At 33.9% G+C, this 18,154-nt stretch overlaps 1 protein-coding gene across 1 annotated transcript in view; it reads left to right on the top strand.

Moving 5' to 3' along the window:
• LOC149081732 (uncharacterized) overlaps positions 1–18,154 on the top strand; it is a 38,220-nt gene that overhangs the window by 13,176 nt on the left and 6,890 nt on the right. The window lies entirely within an intron of this gene.

The following is an 18,154-nucleotide window of genomic DNA, read 5'->3' on the forward strand; positions in this document are numbered from 1 at the left end:
TAGATTTGAATGATTAAATTATTACATATTATGTATTTGTATTAAATTTTCCTTTCTAGTTTCCCAAATATAATTTAAAAAAAAAAAAAAAAAAAAAAAAAAAAATAGAAGAAATTTTTAACAATGTTATATATTTTTATGTAAAATTATAAAATTTCCTGAGAAATTTAGTATCATTAGAACTTTGAATCTCATCTTTCTTTTTCAGAATTTTGTTTCTTCTCAATATAATTTATATTTCTTCGAATTGAAATATCTTTTATACCATTAATTTCTGTGATTTCGATTTTATAATCACCCAAGTTATTCTACTTCAATTAAAGAAATGAGAATGGTTAAAATAGTTTTTTTTTAATAATTAACTTTCAAAAAGTACTATTTCAAGAATTTTCTTATAATTATTTCAGTATTTTCTGTAATTTTATTTCTCATTATTTTTATGTTTTGTTATTTTTTCTACCGATATTATATTAACATAGCAGTGTTTCTAACTATGGCTCGCGGACAAAGGTGGTACGTAAAGACGAGTGGTCCGAGGACAGACTTGAAAATTTAATTTCGATTACATGAAAATTATTCAATTTTAACTAATATTAATGGTGTTAACATAAGTTCAAATAATAAATTAAGCCTGCATACTGTAAGGAAGTGGTCCGTCGAATTGTTTCAGAAATTTTGGTGGTCTTTGGGTTCAGAGAGGTTTGAAACACTGAACTAGAGGAAACATACTCTGTGTTTTCCCGGTTTTCACTAGACTTTGAACATATGCTTCCATTCTGTGTACCGCGGAACCTTGTTGTTCCATGAGAGCTTTTTGGGGGTTCCACAAAATAAAACGTCACGGAACCCTTAAAAATCCTGGATCCTGAAGGACGTTGGAAGAAAATATATTTTTTTTCATTGATACTCGTGAAGCTGCTTCTTATTTTGAATTTTGACATGAAATAGTGTGTCGTTTATAAAAATTCAGACCGTTTAGATGACAAAAAAATAACTCAAAAGCATTAATTCCAGTAGTTTTCTCTTCCAACCACGTCGGTCAGAAACTGGGGGCATTCGAACAAAGGAAGGAATTCAAAAAAACAACTACACAACAATTTTTATCTTCAAATTATTCTTATGTTTAATGTTAAAAACAAAGTATATAGACAATTTTCCACGACAATTCTCCATCAATGCATGATAGTGAACGCAATGGAAATTATGAGACTTCACACCCCAGAAACACGCCGTTATTCTGGCTGTCCAAACCGCACTTGCCATGTATAAAAATATTACGTTTTATGCTTATATTATGTTTTCTTATAACGTCACGTTCACGTGGCAAGCAAAAAAATTTTTTAGCCCCAGAGAATTATGCGCTGTCTAGCTTAATGCTCACCGTCTTTCCATGTTCTTTTGGTTTGTGTAATGTGTAATTTTTTGTAGTTTTTTTATAACTGAATTTTTATACCATAAGCGCTGGTTCCAGCTCCATGCCATGGATAATATTGATGACATTAATGGAAGTTCTATGATAAGCATGCGTCTGTGATTATTGAAAAAACGCATTTTTCACGAACTATATCAATCAGAATAAACGTTACAAAGGCTACTGTTTAGAAGTTGAGTACGTTGAACAATTTTCTTTCCGATCATTACGGAATTGTCAAGCTTTGACAAATTTTTGTATGGCCAATCGTTCGTGGTGGGAATAGTAGCCAAGCGGCTATTGAGATTTCTATTCAGAACATACTCACAGAGGTATTCGAGACACATCTACACATTTATTTAACTCTGCCACCGTATCAGATGTACCGTTTCGTCCAGGTTAAGAGATCAATCTACTTGAAAATGCTTCATTTCATCGACCCATATATCGCATCATGATTTTAAAAACGATTAATCTTTTTTTTTTTTTTGCTTTATTGACTGGTATTTTACAAAAAAAACAATAATTCAATTTGTGCTACATCCGAAATCGATCGTGATAAATCAAATTTTCTAGATATTTTGATGCAAATTTAAAAATCCACAATTCGTCTTATCTGCACCAGAAATCGGCCCATCCCTGGATAGAAAAGAACCTAAATGGACTTTTTTTATTTCATCATGAACTTATCGTATTTTTATCAGCCCAAGAATCACATACAAAAATAAAACTCTCCTTCGAAGCTACTCATTCAAGACGGAAGAGAATTACTCCAAACTGTCTATTCATTACCAAATATACACACTTGTATAAAAAAAAAAAATAAAATGCAGACGTATACGGATAGATTCTTCACGAGATCCAGATGAGGTAATAATTTTTCTTTCAAAGGACTTTAATGGAAGATCGTAAGATACATATCTTGTGATATTCCCGCCGTTCCCCGTCAATGGAAACCGGTTAAGCAGCTGTAAAAATAAATGAACAAGAAGTGAGCCCAAAAAGCTCCTTCGCTAGGTCAGTGGGTAGGCAGCCTAGAACCTCGCGGCCTGAATACTTGCTTGAGTCCAGCGGAGATTTAGAAGGAATGGATTGAAACGGGTTTTCCGTGTGTTTTTGATATTCCCAATCAGGGGCTTCCGCCAAGAGGAGAAAAAAAAAGGTAAATAATGTTTAAAAAAACCTGACCATGACCCGGTGGCCGTTAATGACCTGTGTTCGTCTTTTTTTTCCCATCATTCTCACACACCGAAACTCTTCTCTGCAATAATTCTCGTGTCTACCTCAATCTCGAAACCTTTCAAAATTTGATACGACCCTGCAGCTGTCGCATTAAAAACACGTGCTACCTTCAGGATCCGGATCTTCGTCAGTGAGAAATCAATCACAATCTTTTTTTATTTATTTTGAGTCGATTCGAGGGGGTAGTACCTATATCGATTCGAATTTCCCCAAATGACACTCGCACGAGTATATATATGTTGCATTCAGGGTGACTATATGACTCGTATTTTATGGAAACACGTATTTTCCCTTATTGTTTAACCGTCCCGACGATTTTTATAGAAATATGCATTTTTGTACGCACAGCCTACTTAATTTCTAATATTTACTAAACCATTGATAAATGATGGACATAAAATGCATTTATCGATTGTAACTGTGAATATCATTATATCCATCAAACATATTCGTAATTTTTTTAATGAAATTTTTAATTACTCTTCCATTACGATTTTTATCAATTTTAGGAATGATTTAGCAATTCCACTATCAATAGACACCTTTTTTCTTTGATAATAATTTGAAAATGCCCCGTATTTTCTTGAATTTAGATCCCAATTTTTCATCGTTTGTCGATGATTTATTGTTAGTTGCTCATAGTTCTCGTTAATATTGGGATTGAGAGTCAGTTCCTTATTTCTATCGAACTGAAATTTCTAAGAAAACTTTTCTGAACTCAGGTGATAGCTAATTTGACTAACTTTTGTATTGATATTAGTTGAAATAGAAATTTCCAGAGGTTTTTCTGTGATCCCCAAAAGTTCTCTTCTGATAATTCACATTCCCGGTATCGCTATTGGAGATAATTTACAGAAGGAAAACTTTTTTTTTTTCAAAGAATCCACACATAAATGAGAGAAAAGTTAATAATAATGATATAATTATATAATGACATAATATAAAAAAATACTACCTAGACAACGCATAGAAGAAAAATATACACACCTTGCGAGAAGGAAGATCTTTTTTTTTATTAAAATATAGTCAATCTCGTAGAAATGCACGGAAAATATTTCAAAACTCAGTGGCGATAATGGAACGCATGCATTAATTTACATTGTTTAGAATAAAAATTTGGTTTGTCAAACATAATAATTTACGTGTCATGTATAAAGATCAAGAAAATTTCATGATTAGCTAGCAATCGAAAATAATGCCTAGATATTAATTTGCTATCACATCGATTATAAAAAAAAGCAAACACTAAATCATTCCGTGATTAATCGTACAATTGTTCTGAAATAGCTTTGCAAATTATCACAAGGAAGGAACGCTGGAGAAACACATGCATCGCCACTGATAATCATAATAAAAACACACGAAAGTGTATTAAGAAATAGAGTTTAAGAGATTTTTTTTTTTTATGTATGCGTCAGGCATGTGGTTGAAAGAAATGCATGTCCGATAAGAATTTTTACATTCCCCGGGCATGTCGGCAATAGATTTGTCCAGCCCTGGTATGCTGTTAATTTTGTTTTTTTTTTTGATAAATTCTATTTAAGGTGAATGCAACAATTCTATTTTTAATTATATTTAAGTCGATAAATTCACATGGCAATTGAATGTCTTCTTAAAAGACTGGAAAACAACCAAGTTGGCAGCATACATGTCTCAGATCTCTGTGTGATCATCCCGCGTATTCATAAAATGATTGTAGCGTCTTAATGGGTAATTAAACGAGGACCCTGGCTCAGGTCTCCGAATCAAACAATGGCCGGCCCTAATATTACTGAAGACTCTTACTAATTCTGATTATTCACTGAAGACTTACTAATTCTAATTATTTTTCCGACAAATTCTGTATTTTCTTTTGAATTCTGGAATTATTTTTCTCAATAATTTTCAACTGTTTCTTTCGGTAATCTTCAATTATATCGCTCATCAATTCAAAATTTTCATTCGTTCTGGCATTATTCCTTCAGTTCAGTATATCTATTCTAAAACTATTCTTTTAGTTCTATATCTCAATTCTGAATCTCCATTAATTTTGGAATCGTTTGTCTGAGGCTTTCACACACAGTAGGAGTTCAATAGTAGATTTACGTCTTTTCCGTAAATTTCCTGGACAGTGGCCTGACAGCACGGAAGTAGTTTTTGGATAATTCTGAAATAATTAATTATCTAATTTGAATTTCCATCACTTCCTTATTCTCATCAATTCTGAATTTTCATTAGTTCTGCGAATTTTTATTAATCTTTGGTAAGGCCGGTATTACACTATAAAAGTTTCATGAAAAAAAGTTAATTTATAATTAGTTCTAGTTTATAATTATGGACATCTTTTTCTCAGCCAGCTCGTTGGCCATTTTGCTTGTTATGGCGTTGTATTTGTATTTAAAAAATGCAACCAATAAGGGCATCTGTTGCATTTGCTGGAATGTAACCGATAACTTTATTAGTTAAATTTTTAAAGTTTTATAAATGAACTTTTATGAAACTTTTATAGTGTAATCCCGGCTTAAGAGTGTTCACATTATTTTTAATTTTTTCAGCATTACCGTGTACATTCTGTAATAATGCATGTCTTTCTGAATGCCACCCCCCCCCCTTCCCAAATATATCAAAGAAGTTCAATGGCCCACACCCGTTAAGATGTCCCTGACTATAGTGAGTCAAATTGTAATGAACTGTTGCATTACTTCACTTGAATACTTATCTTCGATGCAATTCCATTGCATGTTCTATTTTTCGATTCTGGTTTTTTTTTATATTCTGGTTGAAGCATCATTTACTATTTTCAAGACATGAATGTTCAAATGCGATGACATGATTGCAACTTGATTTTTCTCCCAACCGGCTCATTTGTCCAGTAAGGCCTTAAATAAATATTTCTTCTAAGAACTAAAAATATTTCCGTAAACCAAATACATTATAAGAAAGAAATATGTGATGTTTTGACCTCTCTGAAATGAATTTGCCCGCAAGGGAAAAATGTCTCTGGCCTAGATCTGGCAATAAATGAATAGCATTTTCTTTCTTTCTTTCTTTTTTAAAAAAAAGCAGTCTTCTCGTAAAAGTCAGGCTTGATAGTTTTCTTCTCCCTTTGAAAGCCTCGTATTTTGATACGGTGTGTTTCAATGGCCCGATTTCCTGTCATCAAAACTGTTGATAGCCCCTTCGGGTGGTATACGAGATTCCACCGGTCAGTAGATGGACCATTAGTAAGAAAATAGAGTATATAGCCCAAGTGTTGATGGAGCTCGTTTCTAATAATAAAAAATTTACATCTATAGTAGGGGGAGGGGAGAGGTGTCGATGACTGTACTTAAATTGAAGGTATATTTCGTGCCTCATCCTGATAAGATCTGGTAATAACCTTTATACCTGAATTCTAAATTATTAATGAATCTGAGAGCCGTATTTCACAATGTTTCTGGGTCTCTCAACAGGGATATTTCCAATAAAACGTTGTCCATCGTTTTTGGGGCATACGGGGACAGTATAAAAAGTTATTTTTTTCTATTTTAATAACTATACAACCCCTTGAAACATGAATAACATATGTGAGTGCTACACATTATTCGGAAACTTTTTTCAATCGGAGGTATACCTCTAGGATCAACGGTTCTCCAAAAATGCTGTATCCCCCTGTTTGCTATGCACCCTGTATATGTATACGTTTATACGGAACATACACAATTACGAAAGTTTTTCTTGCATAGAGAGAGAATTTGTATATCCTCTATACACATCTTATCACCAAAAACCAATCAACTTTTTTCTTTAACTTGACGAATGTTACTTCAAAACTTGTTCAGCTCTTCATCGTAAAAGCGATGGAAGCAGATCAGGCTTGGTCTACCCTAGGGGAATTTCCACGCTAATATGATTATATTCAACATCACGATCTGCTGCCGAAAGGCATATTTTTTCAGAATTATTAAGTTATTTTTATCGATAACCTACGTTAAGAGAGGAAAAGGACGAAAAATCCGGTCGATATTTATTAATGAACATTTACATAGGAACGCGGAATACTACGCATACATTTGAATATTCGTAATTGAGGCTATTGATGGAATCTTCGTTCGGGACCTCTGACCACGGTGTATAACTACCGACAATAAAAATTCGAATAGTATATTTCTTCAATTAATTTTGCTCACACTTTTCATCTCACTTATTTAAAATGATGAATTCGTTACAAATTCGTGAAAAAGGCCAAGAATGTACTTATCGAATTGGGAAATGAATGTGTTAGTGATTGATGATATAGCAGGGCAATGCTGTATTCAGACATACCCTGAGGTGCCAGTAGAGCTCACTAAACAAACATTCCTGACCAAAGATTATACGAACCGAATTGAAACTTGAGAGCGGCTTCTTCAAGCTAACATAGCGTACTTAAAAATAGTTTTCTCTCATTCTTTTAGGGTTTTTAATAAATGGAATAGTTTACTCCCGGGGTTGTAAATTCTAACACAATTGACTCGTTCAAAAAGAAGTACGATAAACATGTTGGGGTTAAATCGAGAAGTTATCCATACTTACAGTAAGATAACCATGAATATTTTTATGGGTATTGTATAATATTTTATCATGTATAAGAATAGTTATAATTTCATTTTTGATTGAGTTGCTGCATTCAAGAAATATATGACATCCATATTTGTTATGGACATCTTTTTCTCAGCTACCTACCTCGTTGGGCATTTTGCTTGCTGTGGCCTTGTATTTGTATATCCTAGAGAGGTGATAGAGTATTTAATATACATGCTGCTCATATTTCGACTAATGACAAACCACACTCTTTGGGACTGCATGCTTAATAGCAATGATTATCAATATTTTTGAGTATATAATATTGTCAGTGATTTTATGAGATCTAGTTATATATCAGTCACTTCGGTGCCACAAAAGAAGTGAAAGTATGAACAGATGGCTAAGGAGACGAAATGTTTTTTACACAATTTTTTCCCTAGTTGAGTTCTGACGTGTCAAGATTGTTAAAAATACTTTCACAGAAGGAGTTGTGCTCAGTTTGAAAGAAAAGAAAGTCCACGGGCCAGATACTTGTATACATAGGGGTGACCATGAGACCCATATTTTAAGGGACATCCCAGTAATTTTGGCAGAAGCTTTTTATAAAATGTCCCGTTCTTTCAGCGAGAATTGCTTAAAATTTTATTTTTTACTGAGTACTGAAATCCAGAATTAAGAGGGAGTTGATACCTTTACCATAGTGAAAAACTATGCTTTAATAAAAATATCATTAAAAATGCTATTTAACCACTGATTTATTTCAAATTTTTTACACTTGTTGTTGATTGCATGCGCTATCCTACGCTGATATATGGTTTTCATATCGTATAAAGATACTTAATTTCTTTGCAAATTTTTTTTTTTTTTAAATGCATTGAAAACAACTTGCGTGCATGATAAAATACCGTATTAATCTCAACCTTTTGGTTCATTTCATGAACTGAACAGTTTCCTTTATTTTGAATCAATTTTTATTCAATTAAATTGATGCATTACCGTACGCAAAGGGTGAGGGGAGGTTTGTGGTTATACCCCCCCCTCCCCCAAGCCGAGATTAAAGTGACGCCTATGCATTGATGTCATGGTAAATTATCATGCACACAAGCTATTTTTAATGCATTTTTCATGAAAATTTACAAAAAAAATTAAGTATTCACGATATGTAAAACTTATATGCAAAAGCCACGGCCGTAACTAGGCTGGGGGCAACCGGGGCACTGCCCCTGATTCCCGAGCTCAATGGGGCCCCACAAAAGTTTAAATTTGTTTTGCCTAATAATAATCCTTTCAAGAGGGAGCCCCAAGGCAAAGTCTGCTCCTTGGCCACGAGAAGGAACATTACGTCCCTAATACCAGCATAGGATAGCACATAAAATCAAGAACATGAGTAAATCATTTGAAATAAATCAATTGTTAAATAGTATTTTTAATGATGTTTCTATTAGAGCATACTTTTTCCACCATGTGAAAGGTATCAACTTCCCTTAAGATTATCCTAATGATATAGATTGTATTATGATAATTATGGTTCTATCTCATTCGATTAAAGTCATATAAATATATTCGTGTCCCATTTTTTTGTCCAACAAATACTTTTTTTTTTGGTGAATAACATTTCAATGTATTGGTACTTGCAGTAGTCGTATATTTCCCGTCGTTGGACGTTTTTCCAGCAATTTTAGCGATAGCTGGCAACTCTAAAAACTTTTGAATATTGTATATTGTCTATGATTATCAACTTTACTTGCTTTTAACAATTATTTTTGTCTATAATTGGCAGTTTTACTTGCCATTGGCAACGTTTTTGGGGATTATTCGCGATGTCTCGCATGAATTCCGATTTCCCGTATTTTTTATCGAGGACATATGGTCACATTGTTACTTTTCTCAGCTCCGGATGGAACACCTTTGCGGGCCGCATTTGGTCTACGGCCTGAAGGTTGTACACCCGTGATCAATCTCAAATGATCAAATGAACATTAATTACATACATCTATAACTTAGTTTCGCAATACTTATAGATCCATTCTGCTGTATACAGTATACTCGTAGAAAGAATTTCCTAAGCTAGGGAAAAGGGGGGGGGCATGTAGGAATAAAAGGAACAGTAAATGCCGACGTCCCCTCAACAGGAGATATAAAAGAAAGACAGGTACACACACATTATAAATATTTATCAATATTTTTAGTAACTTGCCTAAAGGAACGGAACTCTGTTGAATGAAGTTCGAGGCCGAAGTCGTCAGGTCAAGGAGTTGGGCTCGACTTCGGGCTGGTCATACATAATGCGTTGGATGCTCATTACCATATTCATCAGGGAACTCTTTCGGTTCACTTTTAAGGTACGTACGACAATGTGAAGTGAAGAAGAAGAAGCCTCTATATTATCGATCGAGCAACGGAATATCAATTGGATAATAAGATGTAAACGTGTGATGAGGGGAGGAAAGGACAGATTTCTTGGTATAATAACATTAAGTCGTTGGGTCACGGGATAATTATAACAAGACATGCTGGTCCGCTAGTTAATAATATAATAATGATAAGAAGAACCGAATAAAGACATCGATGATTTATTCGGTTCCGGATCGCGTTGAAGATTTGAACTCGGGGGAGAACTACTCACGCAAGAACTAAAAACGGTTTCCTTCGGTTATTATTCAAGCAATTCTCAAAACTCTTGAACTGATACATACACAGACTTGAAGGATCCATAATTCCGGGCTGCGTAAACGCAAGCGCACACCTTAGTGCAGGAGTCTTCAATGCATGGCCCGTGGACCACGTGTGGCCCTTTAAGCCTTTTACAGTTACTCGTCGACAAGAAAGATTACACAGAACTTATAGAAATGCTGGGGGGAAAACTCAATGAAAGAAGGTATTTCAGAATTGGTGAAAGAAGTAATTTTTTTTCAAAATTAATTTTAGGAGACATTTCAGAACTAATGAGAGAAATAATTTCAGAATTAATGAGAAATAGTTTTATAATTATTGAAAGAAACAATTTTTTAGAATTATTAGGAGAAACTATTTTGAAATTATTGAGAGAAACAATTTTTGAACTATAAAGAGAAATGAATAAATAATTATTATTTAATAATTTCTTATTAATAATAATTTAATAATTATTGCAAGAAATAATTTCTGGCATTTGTGCGAAAAATTATTCACTATGCACTTCATGAAAATACAATGAAAAATAATTCCGGAATTATTAAAAGAAATACTCAATATAACGATCCCCCTCATTCCGTCGAAAACGGACGTTATATTGGGAGGGTCGTTATATCGAAAGTAAAACACATGATTGTAGTTCTATGGAAACATTTGGGACTTACCATACCGGTCGTTATAATGGAATAGTCGTTATAACGTGGAGTGTCGTTATAACGAGTGTCGACTATTTGCAGAATTATTAAACGAAATATTTCCAGAACTAATGAAATAAATGTATTCAGAAATAACGAAATAAATGTATTCAGAAATAACGAAAATGCACTTTTTGAATGAAAAAATAATCCCAGAGAATTTTGATGTGAATTCATATTTAATTATTATTAATATAAAAGAAAATACCTTTATATGCTATCTTAATCAATTTCCGATGATTTAAAATGCTTTACGAAGGTCATTAACTCAAATTTCTCTGAAAGCAATTCCATGTGCTTTCCCCCCCCTCCCCTCAAACCCTGTGTGTCTCGTCTCTTCACTGCGTACACCTCTGGCAGCATGATAATGCGATTTGGTAACGTAATCTTTGACAGTGAGTATGAGAAAATGGCAGTTCACGTACTCCGAGCTCGGGGTGGGGGTGCTGTGGTGCTTTTAAGACTCCCTGGTGGTCCTTGGGATCCAGATCAACTCTGGTAGTTTGTGTGATTCAAAACTGTGTTTGATGGTCTACGATAGCGTTTCTCAACCTATGGTCCGTGACGATGGCATAGGTGGTCTGTAGGCAGATTTGATAATTCGATTCTATCTGAATGAAAAATTATTCATTTGTTGTAATTGATATTAATAACAATGGGGGATTTAATATTGATAATAATAACAATTGTGAACCCATATGGGTTCAAATAAAAATTGCACCTTCATATTTGAGTACACCATACATCATCAAGGAAAATGCTGGAAATTACGATCCTAAATACGGAATATCACTAATTGTCAAAAGATGCAATTCACGATAAGTCCGCTAATTATCCTACTGTAAAAATGGGTGAAGGGTGGGGGAAATAAAGGGCTGCTAAAAATCCAAGTAAACAAAAATTTATTTGACGGGAAAAACATTCAAATGACTAGATGACGATATTTCATTTAGAAAAATAAGGGGAACTGAGGTTTTAAATACGGTAAAATACGGGGCACCGCCAATTGCCATCAAAAACGTTACCATAGGTTAACTTAACAAATGCCCTATTGTGGTTAAAATCGCTGAAAAATTGAGGAAAAAACGTTGTGTGTGAACCTGACAGATATGTAAGATGAATATTTGTATTTATAGCTATAACAAACTATCGTAATAAGTTATGAAAACGCCGTTTATTCACGATTTTAGTAAAGATTACAAATTAAAATGGGCATCGTTGAAAAAACGGGAAAAATGTATAAAACAATTCGAAACAACTAAAAATCCAGTAACGTCCCTAATACATAATTGTTTTAGACATTTTACAGATCCTTAGGTTCAGAAAGGTTGAGAAACGTTGGTCTACGAGATTCAAAATTAAGTTGGATAGTCTGCGGGATCCAAAATTCAATTTAATAATCCATAATGGTGGATTTACATCTACAGACACTCACCGTGTCGTGTCAGACACAGCAAACATTCTTTAGCACAAAAATGTATGCGCCTGCGCAGCCACGATACAATAGATATGAATGCGTTCATTGGTTTTTATATTGAACAATTTTTTCCGTATCTGACCAACAACTTCTATAGCAGAAAGACGCGAAGCTTTGACGTCACTGAAGTCGTCCATTTCACCTGTAGCCATTGGATAAAGAAGGCCGACGTATGCGAAATCTTTCCCTTCTTTTTCAGTATGACTATAGGTGAAATGGACGTCTTCAGTGACGTCATGAGCTACGCGAGGAGGCTTTCTGCTGTAGAAAGTGTTGATCTGACACGACACGTGTGTATTCTAGTTAACTTTTTTTTGTAAAAAATGAGCACAAAACTCATGAACAGTTCAGTACCTAGAAACAATTTTTATGCATCGCACATTCAGCAAAAATGCGGATCTTCCTCGTCACATACACAAGGTCATGGTTGTTTTGATATTATTTTTTCTCTACCACTGTTATAAAAAAGGGCAATAGTTATACCTCATAATAAACTTAAAAGTTTAATCCCACGATGTTTATCCCAGTTATCCCTAAATTCACATCGCAAGGGGCTAGTTGATAGCCATTAACTATCCGTAAATAATATAATAACTATCTTCAAGTTTAGTGTGCCTGGATGGCTTTCGGGATGGGTCGGGTGTGGTCAGCTAGGTCGAATATTACATCATCTTTAGTTGTGGATATAGAAGACAATTATAAATAGTCAGTTATGAATTCTTATTCTTCTCGTAAATTATTGGGTGCAGCCTGTATTTTCCCGTTCCCAAAAGTTCTAATTTGTGTGTATAACCTTCTTTCGGATTTGATGGTTGTTTACTAACAGTATTATGTAAGTAAAATATTGCAATGAAAATGATTAAATTTTCTATTAGATAAAACTTATTACTCACTGTATACATTATATTCGTACTTTATATCGAATATTTTCAAACTGTTGCTCTTGAGCACTGCTGTGCTCCCGGAAGCAGCCAAATTAGCACGATGGTTGCACCTCAATAATTTGGATTCCGTGAGTTATTATGGACAACTTTTCAATTCCTCGAAGAATAGAGCATCATGACAATATTAGTTTGAGCGTATGTAATAGTTGCCGTATGAATACTCTTATTTAGATGATTATTTTCGGTGGTCGAAACCTGAAAAGACTTTCTACAAATATACAGTGAGCATAAGGAAGTCCTTTTATCTTGGGTTAACTTTCGAACCGTTAGTCCTAGAAGCATACTCTCAATTGAAAAAGTATCCAAAGGGTATTTACAAAAGCTCAACAAATTTTGTGTAAAACATCCAAAGAGTATAAAAGTGTAGACCCCAGATAAGTCTTGCAAAGAGTTAGTTGTATTGTTGTTAAAATTAAAATTAAAAAATAACTTTTCATTCGGTAACCTCGGTCTTAACCAACAAGAAAGTTGTTGTCCTGTCTCTCCTGAGCCCAACAAAAAAAAAATCATGTTTTCAATTCAATTCCCTTTATTGTTTCATTTTGTTACATAAATATACAAGATGAGACAAAAAAAATCAGTGTCAAAGGGTCTAGAGACCCATACTAGTTGATACATTGCAAGTTTATAATGACTACTAATAAACTCGGTTACTCTAGCGTTGCAGTGTATGACTCCATATTGAATATACGAACTCGAAAAAGGATCAACAACTATTTATTAAACTATTAACAATTAAACATTCAACAATTAAACGATTAAATATTAGGACATAATTAATAACATGAAACTTAAGAATTTAGATCATCAGCACGACCAGAGTGGATGTGGTGGCTAGTGACTAGGAAAGAGTAGCACTGCTTCCAGGTTGATGCCGGTTTATATGCGAGTGGACTGCAGCGCCAGATGTGCACGTCACAGCACGACAATTTGCATACGCCACATTACTTATTAGTGAACAATATCAATAAACTGAAACGGAAAGAAGAAATAGTTTTTAACCCTTTATATCCTGACGGTATCTTAAAGTACCAGGTTAGATAATTTGTTTTGAACTAACTAATTGTTTCAAAAAAAATTTTTTTTCTGTCTTCAATTAGAACTAACATGACCTACCAAATAGGTTACACGATGACTATTTATCATACTTTTATTTTAATTTATTATAATTTCCTTCTCTCTTATTCTACTTTCCACAATGTTGTATATAAAGGGTCAAGTGAAATATTCACTTAGATGTTTGATTTCGAATATCGCTGAAAATTAAGAAAAGAACCGCATAAACAAACAAGCTCATTCTATGCTTCATGTACTGTTATTTTTCTCATTTTCAGCGATTTTCGAATTCAAATGTCTCAACTAATATTGAGACACTGGAAAAATTGCACTTAGAAACGAGGATTTTTTTTTTTTTTTTGGGCTGATGAAATAATGAGGCTAATGAAATAATGAGAGATATGGTAAAATTTTCCAATTGGAATTCTTAGGACGGGGTTATAAAAAGAAAGTTTTTGAATAATATTTTGACCACAACAGGTTGATAACGTGGTGAGAAACTTATTTTTTTAAATATATGTTTAAATTACTAAGAGAAATAGAGCTGTTTATTCAAAATATTTGTGATAAGGCATCAGCATTAGGTTTTTGGCTTCAGAAACCAACAAAAACTTATTTACTTACGTATTAAAACAGTCAAAAACTTATTGTCAATGTTGTCAAATAGTTCTTTTTTAACCTGATAGATATGAAAAATATCAAAAAATGACTTGCTTTTATGCAGATTAACGTGTTTTATATTTGTAATTACCGTATAGTTACTGAATAATAAAATATCTATTTTGATATTTTACATTTTCTGATCTGCTCAAAATTTTATTCCATATAGAAGCGATTAACTATATTTCTCGAGCAGCATCTGTTAATGCACTAATTAAACTCATTTATTACCACCTAAAAATTTTATTGGCTTAGGTTGTATAAAAATACATAGTTTTAAAGAGTATTTTCAATCAAAGCAGAGCTGGCTGCACTTGATATCCAAAGCATTGTTTTGCACGTTTAGATACATCTTCAATTGTAAAACCATTGCATATTATGAATAATAGTAAATATACCATATAATAGTCAAACTTAGTCATTCTTACTATTGTGCTTAAAATAAGTTACAGGAGATTCTTAAACGTATCATATGGTCCAACAATTTAGTATTTTGATAGCCAGATATATTCTCATGTTACGCACAATAAAGGTATTGTTTCAAGTAATCAGTGTGATTATATGTAGATAATTTTATAATAACAAAAATCAACGTTACATTTTTGGCACAAAAGAACTTTCAAACACCTATATGTTATGAAAAGAGTAAAGCAGATGGTTTCTATCAGTATTCCCAAAGTGGGTAATATCGCCCCCTAGTGGGCGATGGAATAGTCCGGGGGGGGGGGGCGATAGAAGTTACGGATTTAACATTGGACCCTATGGGTAAACTTGAGTTTGGGTGACGATGAGACAAAAAAAATTCTGCAGAAGGGGGCAATGGAATGAAAAGTTTGGGAAACTGGTTTATATCAATACACACATATAAGCAGTTGAAGAAATTTTGGAAGGTTGAGAATCTCATCTTGAATTCAAGAATATCGAATCATATTCCATAGTTTTTCTCTTCAGCATTTATGCTATGCTCTATTGAAATTGTATATTTTACAAGAAAAAATACTCATATCTTGTCCAAAATAATTCTGTAGACAGCAGAATATTATTTTACAATCATATTAAGTATTTATTATTTGTGTATAAAGTAGTCACTTTTAAACATTACATGAAATCAATGTATGCATTTTCAATGGGAATTGTTAAATTGAAAAGCAATATTTGAGGTTTTTTACAGTTTTTGACGGAGGGTTTTTGACGTGACAGTACCATGCGTCCAAAAATCTGCCAATCCTGATCCAATACTTTCTCTTATAGAAATATGAATCCAAATATCAATTCTATCATGAATCTTCAACTTATTTCAGAACACCACGGTGATGATGGAAGTATCTAAAAATGGTCGGTGGTTGAGTTCGATTTATGAATCACTAATTATTTTACGTACAACCACTCAACCAAACACACTCATTAAAGTATTAGAATTCTACCAATTTGCGTTTTATAAGTCAGAGTTACTTGAGCATATATCAAGTTACCGAAGGGATGCTGTTATTATGATGATGGCCATAGACCAAGGATTCTTAACCTTTGGCCCATAGGAAGCCTTCAGAAACTTTTTACTTTTAGCTTTGGTGATAAAACAGATAATAACTAATTATTTTTAAAGTACATCATATCCTGAATATTATCCTGAAAATGGATCCGGGACATTCATTTTATTGGTACAAGGGGTCCGTGCAACGGAAAAGGTTATGATCCCTTCCTGCCTATAGACGATGTTTGGGACTGATAAAAAAATCAAATAATTAAAGACACCCTTCATTACACACGTATAAAAAAATACATGAGCTGTAAAATCGTTCATAGACCCTCTGATTATCTTCTTTTAAAGACTTGGAGGAATAATTTGATCATTAATCAGTTTGTCGCACCACGGTTATTTTCTGCACACGAGGGATAATTATAACCAACAATTTATTGCCGATTCCGAACGGCAGCCTTTCTTTTTATACTTTTTTAGAGGTTGGTGCACTAACCCCTCAGTGTGGGACTCCCTGCGGTAGCAATCTTTTTCTGTGAGATGGGGAGGAATCGACTACAAGTTGAGACTCAAAGTGTCATTCATACCCAGGGAGCCTTATTTCGTACTTATTATTGACAACCCTGTCATATTTTTGACGGAACCTGCATACAGGAAGTGAACGAAATTCCATTAAGAAGGATCAAAGAGTTCGTGACATCATTTGTAGAGATATAGCATTTCCATAGCTTCTAAACCTTACTTTTAATCTCGGAAGACATTGACATTGTACAGCAGAAAGCATTAAAGTTATTATAAAGTGACACTAAACTCTTCAAACATGATTGCCCTTAAATAAAAGAAGCAGCAAAATTGGTGAATAACTTCCCTGGTTGCTCACCAGAGCGCGAACATATCTTGTCTACAAGAAAAGAATAAAAAAAAAATCACGTACAAAAACACAATAGATCTCCTTCACCAAGACAAATGTTCACAATAGCCAGTCAATCAGAAGTCACCGGAAAGGTCATGGTACCGGATCATGGTCACTTGTCACAGTGACACCGTCGAGAGGAAAATAGGCAATAAGGCACCTCGTGAGAACTAGGACGGATCATTCCACAGACGAAAAAAAAAAAACCCGTTAAAAAAAAGCCTTTCGGAACTCATTTCCAAACTCCAATATTGACAGCAAAATGATGACGCGAATCATTGAAATTTCAGTGACAATCGTTGAAACGGCGGAATTCATATTCCAAATTATTATCAGTTGACACTTGATGTAGGACAGTTTGTCCAAGTATTGTAGTCTGAAGGGTGGAAAAAAAAAAGCACTATATACAATACCTATCTTGTAACATCTCAAAGGTGAGCAGGGTGTTACAAATTTGTTTGCTCTCTTTTTCCGTCTTCTTTCGGCAACACGTTCATCGTGAAAGATTGGCGAATTTCTGCGTCATTGTGGCCGGAACTGAGATAATTGCTTCTTGTTGTTCTTCCTGTCGGGGCTCAAGTAGCGAAAGGTCATTAGCTCTCTGATACCTTTTGGCTATTCTTCCACCTCGTTTATTTTACAATAGAAAAAAGAAGAAAACTCTTATAAGAGGATTTTCTTTATTCCGTCTTTTGTGTCTTGGGAAACTAAATCTCTTATAAACATTATATACCAAAGATCGAGCCACTTGATCTGGGTCAGTGTGTTTTCTTGTATCTCTGGATATCTCTGTCGCTCTCTTTTAGCCTTCTTCAAGGCCAAAGCCGGTGTGGCTAGTATGAACTTCTTCAATGAAGGTCCTTCCTGTTATGAAGGTCTCGAGGGGATAGATGTGATTTTTTTTTTTTTCCGGTCATCGTTGAATTATGTAGATCATTATTCAACAGCTTGTATGTTTGGAATTCTACGTGGACTTCATGGGTGGTTTTTGGAATAGTATTTGAAAAATTGAATTCCAGTTGCACGTCTCAAAATGATCGTAATATATAGGATAATTCTATGTTTTCAATGCTACGGGTGTA

This window comes from Pholcus phalangioides, unplaced genomic scaffold (genome assembly GCF_987345545.1).
Source record: "Pholcus phalangioides strain wild (caught in Gottingen) unplaced genomic scaffold, Ppha-v1.0 ptg000009l_1, whole genome shotgun sequence".
Classification (NCBI taxonomy): domain Eukaryota; kingdom Metazoa; phylum Arthropoda; class Arachnida; order Araneae; family Pholcidae; genus Pholcus; species Pholcus phalangioides.